The sequence below is a fragment of the Monodon monoceros genome, unplaced genomic scaffold, assembly GCF_005190385.1.
Source record: "Monodon monoceros isolate NGI ecotype Baffin Bay Population unplaced genomic scaffold, NGI_Narwhal_1 Super_Scaffold_19, whole genome shotgun sequence".
Taxonomy (NCBI): Eukaryota; Metazoa; Chordata; class Mammalia; order Artiodactyla; family Monodontidae; genus Monodon; species Monodon monoceros.
This window is the reverse complement of record NW_021703775.1, coordinates 57,789,805-57,806,442: the sequence shown is the minus strand read 5'-3', so window position 1 is coordinate 57,806,442 and position 16,638 is coordinate 57,789,805.

The window sequence follows — 16,638 nt, the reverse complement described above, 5'->3', positions numbered from 1 at the left end:
GTAAGAGTACACTCCTGATCTGCCTGCAGTTTTCATTTGATGACTTTGACCTTTCCAACAGAGTGTGTTACTGTGGCAAGCTTCCCATTGGTTCAATGAGCCTCATTTGGAATCATATGAGTAATTATGTCTTTTCTGGCTTCCCACTCAATTCTAATTAGTGTACTCTACCTAACCAGAGCCAGCAGGAGCTGCCTCAAACTCTCTGCATCCCTTTCTACTGGATCTACGAAGCTCATTTGACTAGACAGTAAATGCTAATTGCTAAAAGTAGCCCTGGAAGTGTCTGCAGGCTCAGAATCCCTACCCCCACTTCCTACCCTCTCCCTCACCCCCTCCAATCTTTCTTCTTCCTTGTCAATTTATGTGATGATAACACCTTGATCTGGAATCATTTTTCTAATCTTTTAATCTTTAATCTTTTCAGTTAGTGTCACACCCTTGAGCCCATCTAAGAAAGGCTTTAGGGATAGGGTGGCAGGCGGGTGGGGGAGCCTGGAGGGCAGGGAGCTGTGGGGCTGGCCTAAGAGCACAGGCAGAAGACTGAGAACGTCTCCGAGAAAGGCAGCCTACTCAGGCTGTGAGGGAAGAGACGACAGAGCCCAGGTGAGGCTTTCTCCAAGTGGAAATGACCAAGGTTTGACCAAGGGATGAACAGCTTTGACGAAGGTCACTCCAAAGCCAGTGGCAGGTATTTGCCTAAAACCGTGCTTTCTCCCTTCCTACATCTTCTCACTAGATTAGTGCTTCTCAAAACGTTTTAGCAACAGGATCTTCACCTGAAATAAAATTTAGGCAGAATCCACCATTTAAAGCAGACAGAAGTTCAGAATGGCTATCATCAAAAAATTTACAAATAACAAATGTTGGTAAGGATGTGGAGAAAAGGGAATTCATACGCTGTTGGTGGGAATGTAAATTGGTGCAGCCACTTTGGGGAACAGTATGGAGGTTGCTCAAAAAGCTAAAAATTGAAATACCATGTGACCCAGCAATTCCGCTCCTGGGTATATATCCGAGAAAAATAAAAACAGTAATTTGAAAAGATACATGCAAAAAAACAGAAAAGAAAAGATACATGCATCCTGGGGCTTCCCTGGTGGCTCAGTGGTTGAGAATCCGCCTGCCAATGCAGGGGACACGGGTTCGATCCCTGGTCCAGGAAGATCCACATGCCATGGAGCAACCAAGCCCGCGCACCACAACTACTGAGCCTGTGCTCTAGAGCCCGTGAGCCACAACTACTGAGCCCATATGCCACAACTATTGAAGCCCGTGTGCCTAGGGCCCGTGCTCCACAATGAGAGAAGCCACCGCAATAAGAAGCCCGCGCACAGCAACAAAGAGTAGCCCCTGCTCACCGCAACTAGAGAAAGCCCGCGCACAGCAACGAAGACCCAACACAGCCAAAAATAAATAAATTAAAAAAAAAAAAGATACATGCAGCCCAATGTTCACAGCAGCACTATTTACAATAGCCAAGACATGGAAGCAACCCAAGTGCCCATCAACAGATGAATGGATTAAGAAGATGTGTGTGTGTATATATATATATACCATATTATATATAATTATTATATAATATTATATAATATTGTTATATAATAATAATATATTATTATATATAATATATATAATAGTAGTTAATACATAGATTAATATACATAGGTATATATAAAATATATATAGGTATAGGAATATAATAGATATAAGTATAATATATATATATAATATACCTATATATATATTTATATATTAACTGCTTGGCCACAAAAAAAGAATGAAATTCTGCCATTTACAGCAACATGGATGGACCTAGAGAATAATATGCTTAGTGAAATAAGTTAGAGAAAGGCAAATACTGTATGATATCACTTATACGTGGAATCTAAAAAATAATATAAATGAATGTATATGCAAAACAGAAACAGACTCACAGACATAAAAAACAAATTTGTGATTATCAAAGGGGAGAGGGAAGGGGGGAGGGACAAATTCAGGATATGGGGTTAACAGATACAAACTACTATGTATAAAATAGGTGGAAGACTGAAAACATTTCTGAGGAAGGTGGCCTGCCCACACCATGCCCCTGACCTTGCAGCCCTTTCCCCACCCTCTGTCCTTGCAATACCCCCAGCAAACATGCTGGGAAGAGTGTTAGGGAACCACTGGTACTCTCGACCAGCAGCCTCCTTTAGGCAGAAGGACACTGTAATCCTAGCCTTTCCCACCTCTACTCTCCCTTTCCCCAGCCAGACAGGAGGACAGATGCTTCCAAGTAAATGAGCTGAAATTCAAGTAAGAGAAATTCCTGGGGGCTGTTTACTTGGTGTTCCATGCCTCACACGTTCTAGTGTGGCCTCTGGCTGCATTATCCCTCTGGGGGGTGGGGCAGGGCAGGCGGCCGACAGTGCCAGGAAGCCTGGGCAGCATTGGGTGGCAGTGCCTCTGGATCGAAGATACGTGGTGTCTGATACCCGCCCACCTGCCTGATGCTTCCCACATCTCTTCCTCCAGCAGACAGATTCCTGGCTTCTGTTGTGCGGGGTTTCCTCATGCCTTCTCACCCCTTCTGTACCAAGTCTGCCCCAAATCACACGGCAGGGATTTGGGGGGGAAGAGAAGATATGGAAATGTTAGGACAAGGACAGTCTTGCTTTTATTTCTTTTTAACTGCTGGGCAGCACTTAGCGAGCATTCAGTGGAGCAGATGGAAGACCCCTCCTTGGCCTCTCCTGGAGGCAGCAGAAGGTGTGCTGGACCTGGAGTCGGGAGCCGGGCTCTGCTTCCAGCTCTGCTATGAACAGTCCCAGGGGTCCTGAACAAATGTCTTGACTCACTAAACTTGGCCTTTCAATAAAATTAAAAGTTGGTTTCTAAAAAAAAAAAAAAAAAAAAAGTTGGTTTCTAAGGTCTCTTCTAGCTCTAGCATCGCATTTAACAGGCCACCAATGGTTACTGCCTGGCGAGCCCTTAGTCCTGCTCTGAGGAAAGGGGTCCAGGAGGCTCTTTTGGTGAAGTTATTTTGGACAGTGTCCTGCCCGGCACCAGCTGGAAGACAGAAGATGCCCAGACCAAAAGCAATCCACACACTGCACCAAGTGAGGCTGCCACCAGGGAGGTGGTCCGTCCAAAAGGGACACTCCTTATTGATGGTGACCAGATCCTCTGGTCCTCCTGTGTCAGGGGTTGAATATGAGGGTCTCACAGAGAGCATGTCGGAGTGACGACAGGAAGACAGGGTGCTCTCAACAAGGACAGGCCACTGTTCCACTTCTCCAAGGCACTCCCATGGCCAGAGCTGGCAGCACCGGCACAAGGCACAGCTGTGCCACTGTTGAGATGCTTTCCAGGGCTCCGTACTTCCTCTTGTGGCCTTGTAGTCAACATCCATCACCTGAGGAGAGCCAGGCCTCCGTGTCTTGTCCTTGCAACCCTAAGCACCTTGAGAAATTATTCCGTTCTATTCTATAAGCGGGTCATGATGGGTAAGGCCTGGGTCATAAATCACCTGACACCTTGAGTTCCGTTTGGTGCATGACTTGTTCCTAATCCAACACGCCGGATTAACTCCTTGTGGGTCAACGGAGCCAACATTCCTTCAACTTCAGGAGCCCTGAATAGTTTATTACTAACTAGTAAGGCGATGTTGCCAAAGGTGCTCGACCTCTGTCTGTCTCCTCAGCATCTGATGGGGACAATATTATTCAATCCGCCCACCTCCTAGGGCTGTTGTAGAAAGAAATCAAATGTGATCAACTATGTGAACCTACTTAGGCATAAACAACTGTGAGATAAATACTTGTCCTTAATACCCAAACAGTGAAGGGCGTGGGACGGCAGGATGTGAACATTACGAGCGCTGGCTCTGGAGTCAGACTTGATTGGGGTCAGATCATGGCTCTGGCACTTCCTGCACAGGTGACCTCAAACAAGTGACTTAGCCTCTCTGTGCCTCAGTTTCCTCATCTGTAAAATGGGGATGATAATAATAGCAACTGTTTTACAGGGTTGTTAATGAAGCTGATGCATGTCGAGTGTTTAGAACAGTGCCTAGCATAGAGTAAATGCTCAATAAGTGTTTATTATTATTAACAGCAACATGTTCACCTGGCCGGAAGCACATCGTGCGGGCTCCCACAGCCTTCCTGAGCACATGGGAATGAAGAAGCCCTTACTGGGGTCCTTGGGAAGGGAAGCTGGGTGGGTCCTCCTCCCTCAGAGGCGGGGCCTGGCCCTCATTCCGCTGCACGTGCACTGTGGGGCCTCATCAGCCCCATCCTGCCCAAGAGCCTTAGTCTCCCCCGGAAGAGAAAGGCCACTGTAATGACCTGTCGCCCAATCATCTGGGCTGCTTCGTTTGCAGGGTCCCAGAAGAGCCCCTTACTCCACGACTTCCCGGGTGTGCCCCCGACTGTAGTGGGTGGAGCATGAGCACATACATGTCACGGAATTAGGATGAGAAACAACTCTTTTCCCTAAAGAGCTCCCCGGGAAAAGTACAGAGAATCGTCTTTACCCTAAACACCTTTAAAGAAGGGATTGCCCAGCTTTTCCTCTGCCTTTCATTTTCCTGGCTGGGGACAAAGAAACCCCCCACCTTGAGTTCAAAGTCAGGTGGACCTTTTAAAAAAGGAGTTTAATTTCCAAAACGCAGCCTGTTCTTCTCTGCAGAGCTCTTTACTGGGAGCAGCAGTCCTTGACCCCCTTGGTGGGCCGGGAGCAGGGAAGGCAGGCACCCAGCCTGAGTGACTTCACTCTGCTATTTCCAAGGGAGCAACGTGAGCAAATGAGCTCCAAACCCTGGGGGCCTGGCCCGAGCTGACCACTCTGGGGAGCAAAGGGCTGGGGGTCTCCCACACATCACTCAGTGTTTCTGCAGTGGTTCTAATGTAAACTGCCCAGAGACAACCATCCGGTGACCCTGAGAAGGGTCTCCTCTGGAGCAGAGAGACTGGAGAGGAAGAGGGTCCCACTGCATTTTGAGTGGCTCTTGTGTGTCGGGTTAGCCACTGGCTGGATTGCCACACTGGCCACGGCGTCTGTCAGTGACAGTCTTCTTGTACAGCCAGATGACATCTTTGGCTCTGAGTCTGGATTCCCTCAACCCCAGATGTGAGCCGTGAATGGCATGCAGCAGTGACCACTTCTTGGGATTTGCTCAGATGCCACGAAAGCCTCTGTCCTTGAATCAGATCCCAAGCTAAACCGTGGACTCTGCCGGCCTGGCTTCCACAGCCGCTTCGTGAGTCAGTCCTAGCAATGGAGCGGTGTGATCAGAGGGAAGAAGCAGCAGAGTTGCATTCTGGAGCTTCACCAAGGATGCCAGCACACAATCCCAGCAAAGCTCTGGGTTAGAAAATAAGGACTGAGAGTTGCTGCGTTGTGACCCAGCTGCACAGGCCCTGACCTCTGACTGCTGTCATCTTCCTCCAGGAGAGAATTACTCTCTTGACGTAAGTAAGGGGCGTAGGCACTGAGGTTTTCTCTGTGGAGGTCAAAAACCTTTTGCAGATTTTACCTTTTCTAACCTCAAAAGTATTTTTTTAATTTCAATATTTTCTGAGGCAAAGTCTATGTGAGGTATGATATTATTATTATGAATCCCACCATACAGCTAAGCTAGGGCCCACAGAATCACGGGAGCGTAATTCATTCTCTCCTTCAGCAAATATTTGAATCAGCCTAAGACTAAAACAGTCTGCGAAGCGATGTGTAAGTTTCTCTCACTAAAACACCGCCTGTAGTCACAAGATTTGATGGTTCGGTGGTAGCGGCTAGAACCCGATTAAGACCTTTAGAGACCATAAATACAGAACCGACTAAGAAATCTCACCCTAAATTAAAAACAGCACTAAATTGCATTTTTTTTTTTAAGTGCAAAGGGTCAGAAACGAGGCTCTGATTTTCCCCACGATGAATATTTCACTAGCAAAACATCTCCGTCCCTCCACCCTCCTCCCTCCACCAAATTTTTAATCTGGCCTAGCGGGGTGGGGGGAGGGAGGGGTTGCATTTGAGTGAAGTTATTGCCTAGAAAGTGAGAGATCATCCTCAGGAGAGAGAGGGAGAAAGAGACTTCTTTACACTGCAAAGTCGTCTAAAGTAGGCCATGGCATTTGCGAGCCCGCTCACTTGGGAGAGGGATGAGAATTCTCTGGAGGAGCTGAGCTTGAGGCTGTAATCTTGGAATGGGGAAGAGATGGCAGAGTCCAACTCAGGAAGTCTCGTGAAAGGGAACTGAGGCTGTTCCAGCCTCTGGGAGAATGATATTGGAGTGCGATCAAAGGGTAGACATGGAGCCCAAGCAGAAAACTACCTTGAATCATCCAGGAAATTAAGGACAAAAGCAATAACTCAGTTTCCACAGAGAAGCGTGTGTTATGTTCTTGGAAAAACAAGGGGGAGAAACATTGGCATTTAAGGTCAACTTTAGAAGATACTAGACTCAGAAGTCAGGGCTAGGGGAGTAGAGAAGAGCAGGAGGCTAGAAAGGTTTGGAAATAACAGTAATATTTTTGGTTAGTATAATCTGAGCCTTCTAACCTCCAAATCCCACAGGCTTAAACGTACTGTCCCCTGAGATTTGTCCTCACTTGGTTGTGCACCAGGAGGCTGGATACATAGACGCCATGTGGGAGGGACATCGTGGGAGCCAAGAGGGGGAAGGCTGTGAATCCCAGGGTACCCGCTTTGGAAAAGCCATTTCTCCTCCACCTTGGATAGCTCTGGAAGAGCATGAACTACCTTACAAGGGGCAATGAGAAGTGTCCAGAGGCCTTCTATTTGCAAGTGCCCTGAGGCCAGGGTTGGTTTAATTTCTCTCTAAACGAGTTTCTTTAGCTGTTAAAGAAAACAGTGGTTCTGAAAGCAGGGGCCCTTGGACCAGCAGCATCTCCTGGGAACTTGTTAGAACTACAGATGCTCTACCTGCCCCAAGACCTAGAGCAGCAGAAACTTTAGGGGTGGGGCCAGCAACCGGTTCCAGTGAGGCTGATGCCAGCTTGTTTGAGAATCACTCCTCAGCAGAATGCAGGCCTACTGAGCTATAAAAGTCTTAAATAGTTCACCTTTTCACTACTTATCGATCTCTGTGTGGCTTTTGTATTTAAACTTTCAATGACATGTAGCTCCATGTTTCCAGGGTTATTATGTACATTGTTCAACTATTTTAACCTTGAGGGTGAACAGGAGGTACATAGGCCAAATTTGTAATTGGATCCACTGGATCTGCTTGCTTTTCTAGACTGGGGGAAGTGCAGCAAAGTAAACAAAGAGCTGTGGCTGCATTTGGCTCCCCCTGAGCTGTCTGGATTGGCCAGGCAACTGAGAAGTGTCCTTAGGACCTGCACCAGCTGGTCCTTCCCTTTGGAAACCAGAGCTCAGAGGGCGGCACATGACAGGCGAGTAACAGCTGAGATCACTCACGGGCTTCCCCAGTTCCTTTTCATTTTCAGGTTCATTTATCCTAGCATTCCTCAACACCCCACCGACCGGGGGAAAATGGAATTTTATAGCCCTGGAGACTCAGTTCCACCCTCACCCTTCAGCCCCTCTCCCCTCCCTCCCTCCAGCCACACGTTCAGTCTGGCTCTCTCTGTGTGGGTTCTGGGCCTGCCAGAACATTCCAAGACAGAGGCGATTTCTTCCTGCCTGGCTCACATTGTCAAGAAAGATAGGTGAGGCCAAAGACAGGTATCTATCAGGGAGGCCGAGATGTGTGATCCCTGCAGCCTCTGGCACGGGGAGAGGAAGAGACGACAGGCTTTCGTGTGATGCCTGGAGCCAGCTAATCAGGAGGGCTGTTATGTAAGGAAAGCATGTGGGTTTGAGCGCAGCTATTCACCTGTGGCTAATTAGTGCCTGCCTGTCAGCTGTGCAAGCTCACCTAGCTGTCAGATGCAGACACAGACGCAGTCGAGAAGGATGGGTTCAGTTCAGCAAAAACATTTATTGAATCGTGTACTGTGTTAGGTGCTGGGGATACCGAAATAAATAAACCAGGGTCCGTGCTCACAAGGAGCTCGTGGTCAAGAAGAGGGACACAGGCCAGTAAACAGTCATTCACGATCCACGTGAGACTAAAATGAAACTATCTCCTGCGGACAAAACATCCTGCAGAAGTGCTTTGAAAGTTGAGTCAGGCAGGCCTGGTGGTATTTTCCAGAAGGGTGTTCCAGGCAGAGAAAACAGCACGTACAAAAGCTAGGGAGCGGAGCTGAGGTACTCTAAGTCTGAAACAGTCAAATTAAGCTCAGGTTCAAATGCCAGGAGCAGAGTCAGGAAGGTGGCCTCCTTCTGACAGGACCAAAATCTGAGCAGGAGAACCAGAGAGAAGAGGCAGGGCACGCTGCTGCCAGGCAGACTCTGTGTGCAGACCCTGATGTCCCCAGGCAGGAAACGTGGAGCCGGTCTGCATGAAGTAAGAGTGGGAGCTGGAGCCCAGGGACTTTTTTTTTTTTTTTTTTTTTTTTTTGCTGTTCGCGGGCTTCTCACTGCTGTGGCCTCTCCCGTTGTGGAGCACAGGCTCCGGACGCGCAGGCTCAGCGGCCATGGCTCACGGGCCCAGCTGCTACGTAGCATGTGGGATCCTCCCGGACCGGGGCACGAACCCGTGTGCCCTGCACCGGCAGGCGGACTCTCAACCACTGCGCCACCAGGGAAGCCCCCCAGGGACATTTTAAAGCCCCTTATGTGTCTGGGAGGCTAAGAACCAGGATAAAAGGGAGAATCCAGGAGTGCAGAACCGAAATCTGTCCATTTGTACACATGAGGAGGTTTTGTAAGAGCCCTGGGGGCAAAGAGGATACAAGAACAGAAATGTTTACAGAACAAAAAATTCTCTGGAGGTGTGTTCTGTTCCGTGTCTCTACCTATAAAGAGATTTTTCCCTCCAACGTGGGGCTCTGTCCTCAGCTCTCTCCCCAGTGTCACTCTGTGGGTTATCTCATGTGACCCAAGACTTCAGTTACCAAGGACAACCTCGGTCTCCAGGCCAGTTTCTCTCCTGGCAGACAACTGCTTACTGGGCATATTCACCTTGACACTCGTGGACACTCAAACTTAACGTTGCAATGTGTCCAAAAGTGAGTATCTCATCACCATCCCTCTTCCCCCAAGCCCTCTCCAGCGGACCCTAGCTCAGGGTACGGGACTTCAATTCACCTTAATGCCTGACCCAGAAATCCCATGGGGCCTTTCTCTCCCCTCCTCTCTCTAATCAAATTATTTACTAAATCATTCTTGAACCTATTCACCTTACATTAGTTGATAGTTTCCTATGGCTGCTGTAACAAATTACTACAAGCTTAGTGCCTTAATATAACACAAATTTGGGGCTTCCCTGGTGGCGCAGTGGTTGAGAGTCTGCCTGCCGATGCAGGGGACACGGGTTCGTGCCCCGGTCCGGGAAGATCCCACATGCCGCGGAGCGGCTGGGCCCGTGAGCCATGGCCGCTGAGCCTGCGCATCCGGAGCCTGTGCTCCGCAACGGGAGAGGCCACAACGGTGAGAGGCCCGCATACCGCAAAAAAATAACACAAATTTATTATCTTGCAGTTCTGGAGGTTAGAAGTCCGAAAATGGGTTTCACTGAGCTAAAATCAATGTGTCAGCAGGGCTGTGTTCCTTCTAGAGGCTTTAGGGGGGAGTCAATTCCCTTGATATTTCCCAGTTGCCTGCATTCCTTGGCTCTTCGCCCCTTTTTCATCCTGGAAGCCAGCAGCACAGCATCTTCAACTCTCTCTGACTTTGACCACATGCTTTCTTCTACCTTTTTATGATTCTTTTGATTACCCTGGGCCCACCCAGATGATCCAGGATAATCTTCCCATCTCAAAATCCTGAATGTAATCACATCTGCAAAGTCCCTTTTGCCTTGTAAGGTGACACAGGTTCTGGGCATTAGGAAATGGACCTCTGTGGGCTGTTACTCTGCCTACCACACACCTCTTCCTTTCCCAACAGCACTGCACCAGCATCTCTCATCTGGCCCCAGTGGGTACCAGCACCCTGCTCTTATCCAGCCCAGCCCTTATCTCATCCTTTCATAACTGCCTGTTCGCAGGCCTACCTTCTCCTCTGAGCTTTACCTGCCTTGAGGACAAGATCAGTATCTTGTTCCATGTTGTCGCCCAGGTACCTCATAAGGCTCAATGAACATTTTCTGAATAGGATTTTTAAAAATAAAATAATGGGAATTCCCTGGTGGTCCAGTGGTTAGGACTCCACGCTTTCACTGCCAAGGGCATGGGTTCGATCCCTGGTAGAGGAACTAAGATCCCACAAGCAGCACAGTGCGGCCAAAAATAAAATTTTAAAATTAAAAATAATAAAATAACTCTCCCTCTGATTGAAAACTCTTTGAGCCTCAGACCTGCTCTGGTTTGCTTTCTTAGTGCTTACTACCTATTGTGGACAAAGGCAGCAGAGGGACACTTTCTTAGTGGAAGGGAGGGGCCAGTGCCCAGCTCAGGGCTTGTCAGTCCCAGGTCAGGAAGGCAACTGGGGACAAGGCCCTGGCAGAGAGGTCTGGGAGGTTTTCCAAAGCTGGCATCCAGAAGAGAGGTTTCCCCTCTCAGATCACATCGGTGAGGCTGGACACTGTTGTCTGTAATTTCATCACTGGCCGGAGCCAGATTCCTGAGACATAATAGGAATTCCAGGACAGCACACAAGAGGCGGCAGCTGGACTGTCAGCCTCAGGCTAGAGGAAGGCGGAGCCAGCGAGGTAGCTCCCCAGCCCTCCCACTCCTGCCCCACGAAAGCCCCCTCCTCACCCCTCTCCCCTCCCTTGTACTTCTGAATGCCAGGCCCACTCAAGGCAGACATTTGAGAGAGTACCTCCAAACTTCTAGCAACTTCAACAGCTGCTGGGACTGATGAGAAAAAACTTTGTTAACAAATGACACTTTTCCGTCTGCTTTTAATAGATGAAAGATTTACAAAATCAGAATTAGCCTCCTTCAGCAGTTAGTGTGGCCGAGACAAATCACATCAAAAGTACTTGTCAACTTACTTCCTGTAGACTAGGGGATAAACAAGTCTCTCTCCCTCTCTTTTTTTTTAACTTTTCAAAAGAAATAAAGTATACATTATTAGGACTTTTCACAGCCGGAAGTCAGTTTTTCACTTCCATTCCATGTGGAAATTTTTGCTGTATGATATTCCATAGCATATTTGCTGTATGATATTCCATAACATACCTGTTTCATAATGTATTCATCCATTTTTCTCTTGCTGGACATTTAGATTGCTCTAGGTTCTTTTCCTCTTTCAAATAATTCTGCAATGTAGTCTTCTGTGTGTCTCCTTATGCACATGTGGGGAAGTCTCTAAAGATGGGTAAGTACTTCCTCGTCTTTTATAAATTTATCTATTCATTTATTTGTTTATTTATTTGGCTGCTTTGAGTTTTCGTTGCTATGCCCTGGCTTTCTCTAGTTGCAGCGAGTGGGGGCTACTCTTCGTTGCGGTGCACAGGCTTCTCATTGCGGTGGCTTCTCTTGTTGTGGAGCACGGGCTCTAGAGCACACACACAGTAGCTGTGGTGCACCGGTTTAGTTGTTCTGCAGCATATGGGATCTTCCCAGACCAGGGATCAAACCCATGTCCCCTGCATTGGCAGGCGGATTCTTAACCACTGCGCCACTAGAGAAGTCCCCTCATCTTTACTAAATGAGTAACTACTAAACTGTCCAAAGTGGTTGCATGAATTCACCCTCCCACCAACAGCACACATGTTCCTGTTGCCCCACATCTTACCCAATACTTCAGCAAATGTTTTGCGGTTTTTTTGTTTGTTTTGGGTTTTTTGTTTTTTTGTTGTTGTTGTTCTTTTCGGTTTTTACCAATCTTATGGGTATGAAATGGTATCTGGTTTCCTGTAATTTACATTTCCCCGACTACTAGTGAGATCAGCCGTCTTTTCGTGTATTCATTGGCTTCTTAGATTTCTTCTGTGGCTTGCCTGTTTGTATCTTTTGCCTAATTTTCTATTGAGTTATTCATCTCATCAACCTGTAGTTTGTTTGTTTTTACATATACATTCCGGATTCTAGTCCTCTCTTATTTATAAGCTATGTCTGTTCAGGTCCTCCAAGAAGCAGACACCAAGAGGAAATTGGAAGTACAAGACAATTATTGGGGGTCAATGCTTCTGAAGGGTAATGGGAAAAGGAACAGGAGTGGTTGGGAAGAATCTTCAGACGCCAGTGCAGCTCTTGATACCTGTGATGGGAGCAAAGAGAGGAGGATTGAGTAGGAAGGGCCTTCTTCTGTAGGCAGTTCTGAAAGGTCTCAGCCAGGCTAATGGGGAGCCCCAGAAGAAAGTATGCCTTTTAAAGGAGACCAACACTGGGCAGGAATGGCTCAACTTAGGTTCTCCCACCATGCTCAGTCACTGGCAGGGACCGGGCCAGGGAGAGCATGGCCTTGGCTTGAACACTGGTGGATCTTAAAGGCATGGCATCTACTGGCTGTCAGCCAATCACACACCTGGCAGGTGTTTCTCTCATGAAGGAAGACCAAGCAGTACACCCCTTATGGCTGCCCCACTGCCAACTTCTTCTCTCAGTTTGTCTTTGTCTATTTTTTATTTTTCCCATATGGCCTCTTCTTTTTTTTTTAATTTTATTTATTTTTTTATACAGCAGGTTCTTATTAGTTATCTATTTTATACATATTAGTGTATATATGTCAATCCCAATCGCCCAATTCATCCCACCACCACCCACCCCCCGGCCACTTTCCCCCACTTGGTGTCCATACATTTGTTCTCTACATCTGTGTCTCTTATTTCTGCCCTGCAAACCAGTTCATCTGTACCATTTTTCTAGCTTCCACATATATGCGTTAATATACGATATTTATTTTTCTCTTTCTGACTTATTTCACTCTGTATGACAGTCTCTAGATCCATCCAAGTCTCTACAAATGACCCAATTTCATTCCTTTTTATGGCTGAGTAATATTCCATTGTATACATGTACCATATCTTCTTTATCCATTCATCTGTCGATGGGCATTTAGACTGCTTCCATGACCTGGCTATTGTAAACAGTGCTGCAATGAACATTGGGGTGCGTGTGTCTTTCTTTTTTTTTTTACTGTTTCATGATTTATTCCAAAGAATAACATCTGTTTTCTCATTTCAAATATTGGGGGTTTAATATTAAAGAAAAGAAAACAAAAGCAAAATGGAGACACATGTCCCTTTGCTGACCACATCCAGAATTGCAGCTCTAAAAATCTCCGAAGGGGATTCAGCCAGAGGGCTGGGAGGGAGGAAGGGACCTGGGCTTGATGGGACCAGACAGAGCCTTGTGGAAGTTTCCACCCACTGGCAGAAGTCCTCTGTATCCATCACTTTTTGGCATCTGTAAGCATGTGTCTTTTTGAATTATGGTTTTCTCTGGGTATATGCCCAGTAGTGGGATTGCTGGGTCATATGGTAATTCTATTTTTAGTTTTTTATTTTATTTATTTATTTATTTATTTTTTGCGGTACGCGGGCCTCTCACTGTTGTGGCCTCTCCCGTTGCGAAGCACAGGCTCAGCGGCCATGGCTCACGGGCCCAGCTGCTCCACGGCATGTGAGATCTTCCCGGACCGGGGCATGAACCCACGTCCCCTGCATCGGCAGGCGGACTCTCAACCACTGTGCCACCAGGGAAGCCTATTTTTAGTGTTTTAAAGGAACCTCCATACTGTTCTCCATAGTGGCTGTATCAATTTACATTCCCACCAACAGTGCAAGAGGGTTCCCTTTTCTCCACACCCTCTCCAGCATTTGTTGTTTGTAGATTTTCTGATGATGCCCATTCTAACTGGTGTGAGGTGATATACCTCACTGTAGTTTTGATTTGCATTTCTCTAATTATTAGTGATGTTGAGCAGCTTTTCATGTGCTTCTTGGCCATCTGTATGTCTTCTTTGGAAAAAAGTCTATTTAGGTCTTTTGCCCATTTTTTTTTTCCGCCCATTTTTTGATTGGGTTGTTTGCTTTTTTAATATTGAGCTGCATGAGTTGTTTATGTATTTTGGAGATTAATCCTTTGTCCGTTGATTCGTTTGCAAATATTTTCTCCCACTCTGAGGGCTGTCTTTTCGTCTTGTTTGTAGTTTCCTTTGCTTTGCAAAAGCTTTTAAGTTTCATTAGGTCCCATTTATTTATTTTTGTTTTTATTTCCATTACTCTAGGAGGTGGATCACAAAAGATCTTGCTGTGATTTATGTCAAAGCGTGTTCTTCCTATGTTTTCCTCTAAGAGTTTTATAGTGTCCGGTCTTACATTTAGGTCTCTAATCCATTTTGAGTTTATTTTTGTGTATGGTGTTAGGGAGTGTTCTCATTTCATTCTTTTACATGTAGCTGTCCAGTTTTCCCAGCACCACTTATTGAAGAGACTGCCTTTTCTCCATTGTATATCCTTGCCTCTTTTGTCATAGGTTAGTTGACCATAGGTGTGTGGGTTTATCTCTGGGCTTTCTATCCTGTTCCATTGATCTATATTTCTGTTTTTGTGCCAGTACCATATTGTCTTGATTACTGTAGCTTTGTAATATAGTCTGAAGTCAGGGAGTCTGATTGCTCCAGCTCTGGTTTTTTCCCTCAAGACTGCTTTGGCTATTTGGGGTCTTTTGTGTCTCCATACAAATTTAAGATTTTTTGTTCTACTTCTGTAAAAAATGCCAATGGTAACTTGATAGGGATTGCATTGAATCTGTAGATTGTTTTGGGTAGTACAGTCATTTTCACAATATTGATTCTTCCAATCCAAGAACATGGTATATCTCTCCATCTGCTTGTCTCATCTTTGATTTCTTTCATCAGTGTCTTATAGTTTTCTGAGTACAGGTCTTTTACCTCCTTAGGTAGGTTTATTCCTAGGTATTTTATTCTTTTTGTTGCAATGGTGAGTGGGATTGTTTCCTTAATTTCTCTTTCTGATCTTTCATTGTTAGTGTATAGGAATGCAAGAGATTTCTGTGCATTAATTTTGTATCCTGCTACTTTACCAAAATCATTGATTAGCTCTGGTAGTTTTCTGGTGGCATCCTTAGGATTCTCTATGTAGAGTATCATGTTATCTGCAAACAGTGACAGTTTTACTTCTTCTTTTCCAGTATGTATTTCTTTTTCTTCTCTGATTGCCGTGGCTAGGACTTCCAAAACTATGCTGAATAATACTGGCAAGAGTGGACATCCTTGTCTTGTTCCTGATCTTAGAGGAAATGCTTTCAGTTTTTCACCATTGAGAATGATGTTTGCTGGGCGTTTGTCATAGATGGCCTTTATTATGTTGAGGTAGGTTCCCTCTATGCCCACTTTCTGGAGAGTTTTTATCATAAATGGGTGTTGAATTTTGTCAAAAGCTTTTTCTGAATCTATTGAGATGATCATATGGGTTTTCTTCTTCAATTTGTTAATATGGTGTATCACATTGATTTGTGTATACTGAAGACTCCTTGCATCCCTGGAATAAATTCCACTTGATCATACTGTATGATCCTTTTAATGTGTTGTTGGATTCTGTTTGCTAGTATTTTGTTGAGGATTTTTGCATCTATATTCATCAGTGATATTGGTCTGTAATTTTCTTTTTTTGTAGTATCTTTGTCTGGTTTTGGTATCAGGGTGATAGTGGCCTCATAGAATGAGTTTGGGGGTGTTCCTTCCTCCACAATTTTTTGGACGAGTTTGAGAAGGATGGGTGTTAGCTCTTGTATAAATGTGTGATAGAATTCACCTGTGAAGCCATCTGGTCCTGGACTTTGTCTGTCGGAAGGTTTTTAATCACAGTTTCAATTTAATTACTTGTGATTGGTCTGTTCATATTTTCTATTTCTTCCTGGTTCAGTCTTGGAAAGTTATACCTTTCTAAGAATTTGTCCATTTCTTCCAGGTTGTCCATTTTATTGGCATGGAGTTGCTGTAGTAGTCTCTTACGGTGTTTTGTATTTCTGCGGTATCTGTTGTAACTTCTCCTTTTTCATTTCTAATTTTATTGATTTGAGTCCTCTCCCTCTTTTCCTTGATGAGTCTGGCTAAAGGTTTATCAATTTTGTTTATCTTCTCAAAGAACCAGCTTCTAGTTTTGTTGACCTTTGCTATTGTTTTCTTTGTTTCTATTCCATTTATTTCTGCTCTGATCTTTATGATTTTGTTCCGTCTACTAACTTTGCATTTTGTTTGTTCTCCTTTCTCTAGTTCCTTTAAGTGTGAGGTTAGATGATTTATTTGAGATTTTTCTTGTTTCTTGAGGTAGGATTGTATTGTTATAAACTTCCCTCTTTGAACTGATTTTGCTGCATCCCATAGGTTTTGGATCGTCGTGTTTTCATTGTCATTTGTCTCTAGGTATTTTTTGATTTCCTCTTTGATTTCTTCAGTGATCTCTTGGTTATTTAGTAACGTATTATTTAGCCTCCATGTGTTTGTGTTTTTTACGTTTTTTTCCTCTAACTGACTTCTAATCTCATAGCACTGTGGTCGGAAAAGATGCTTGATATGATTTCAATTTTCTTAAATTTACCGAGGCTTGATTTCTGACCCAAGATGTGATCTTTCCTGGAGAATGTTCCATGTACGCTTGAGAAGAAAGTGTAATCTGCTATTTTCGGATGGATTGTCCTA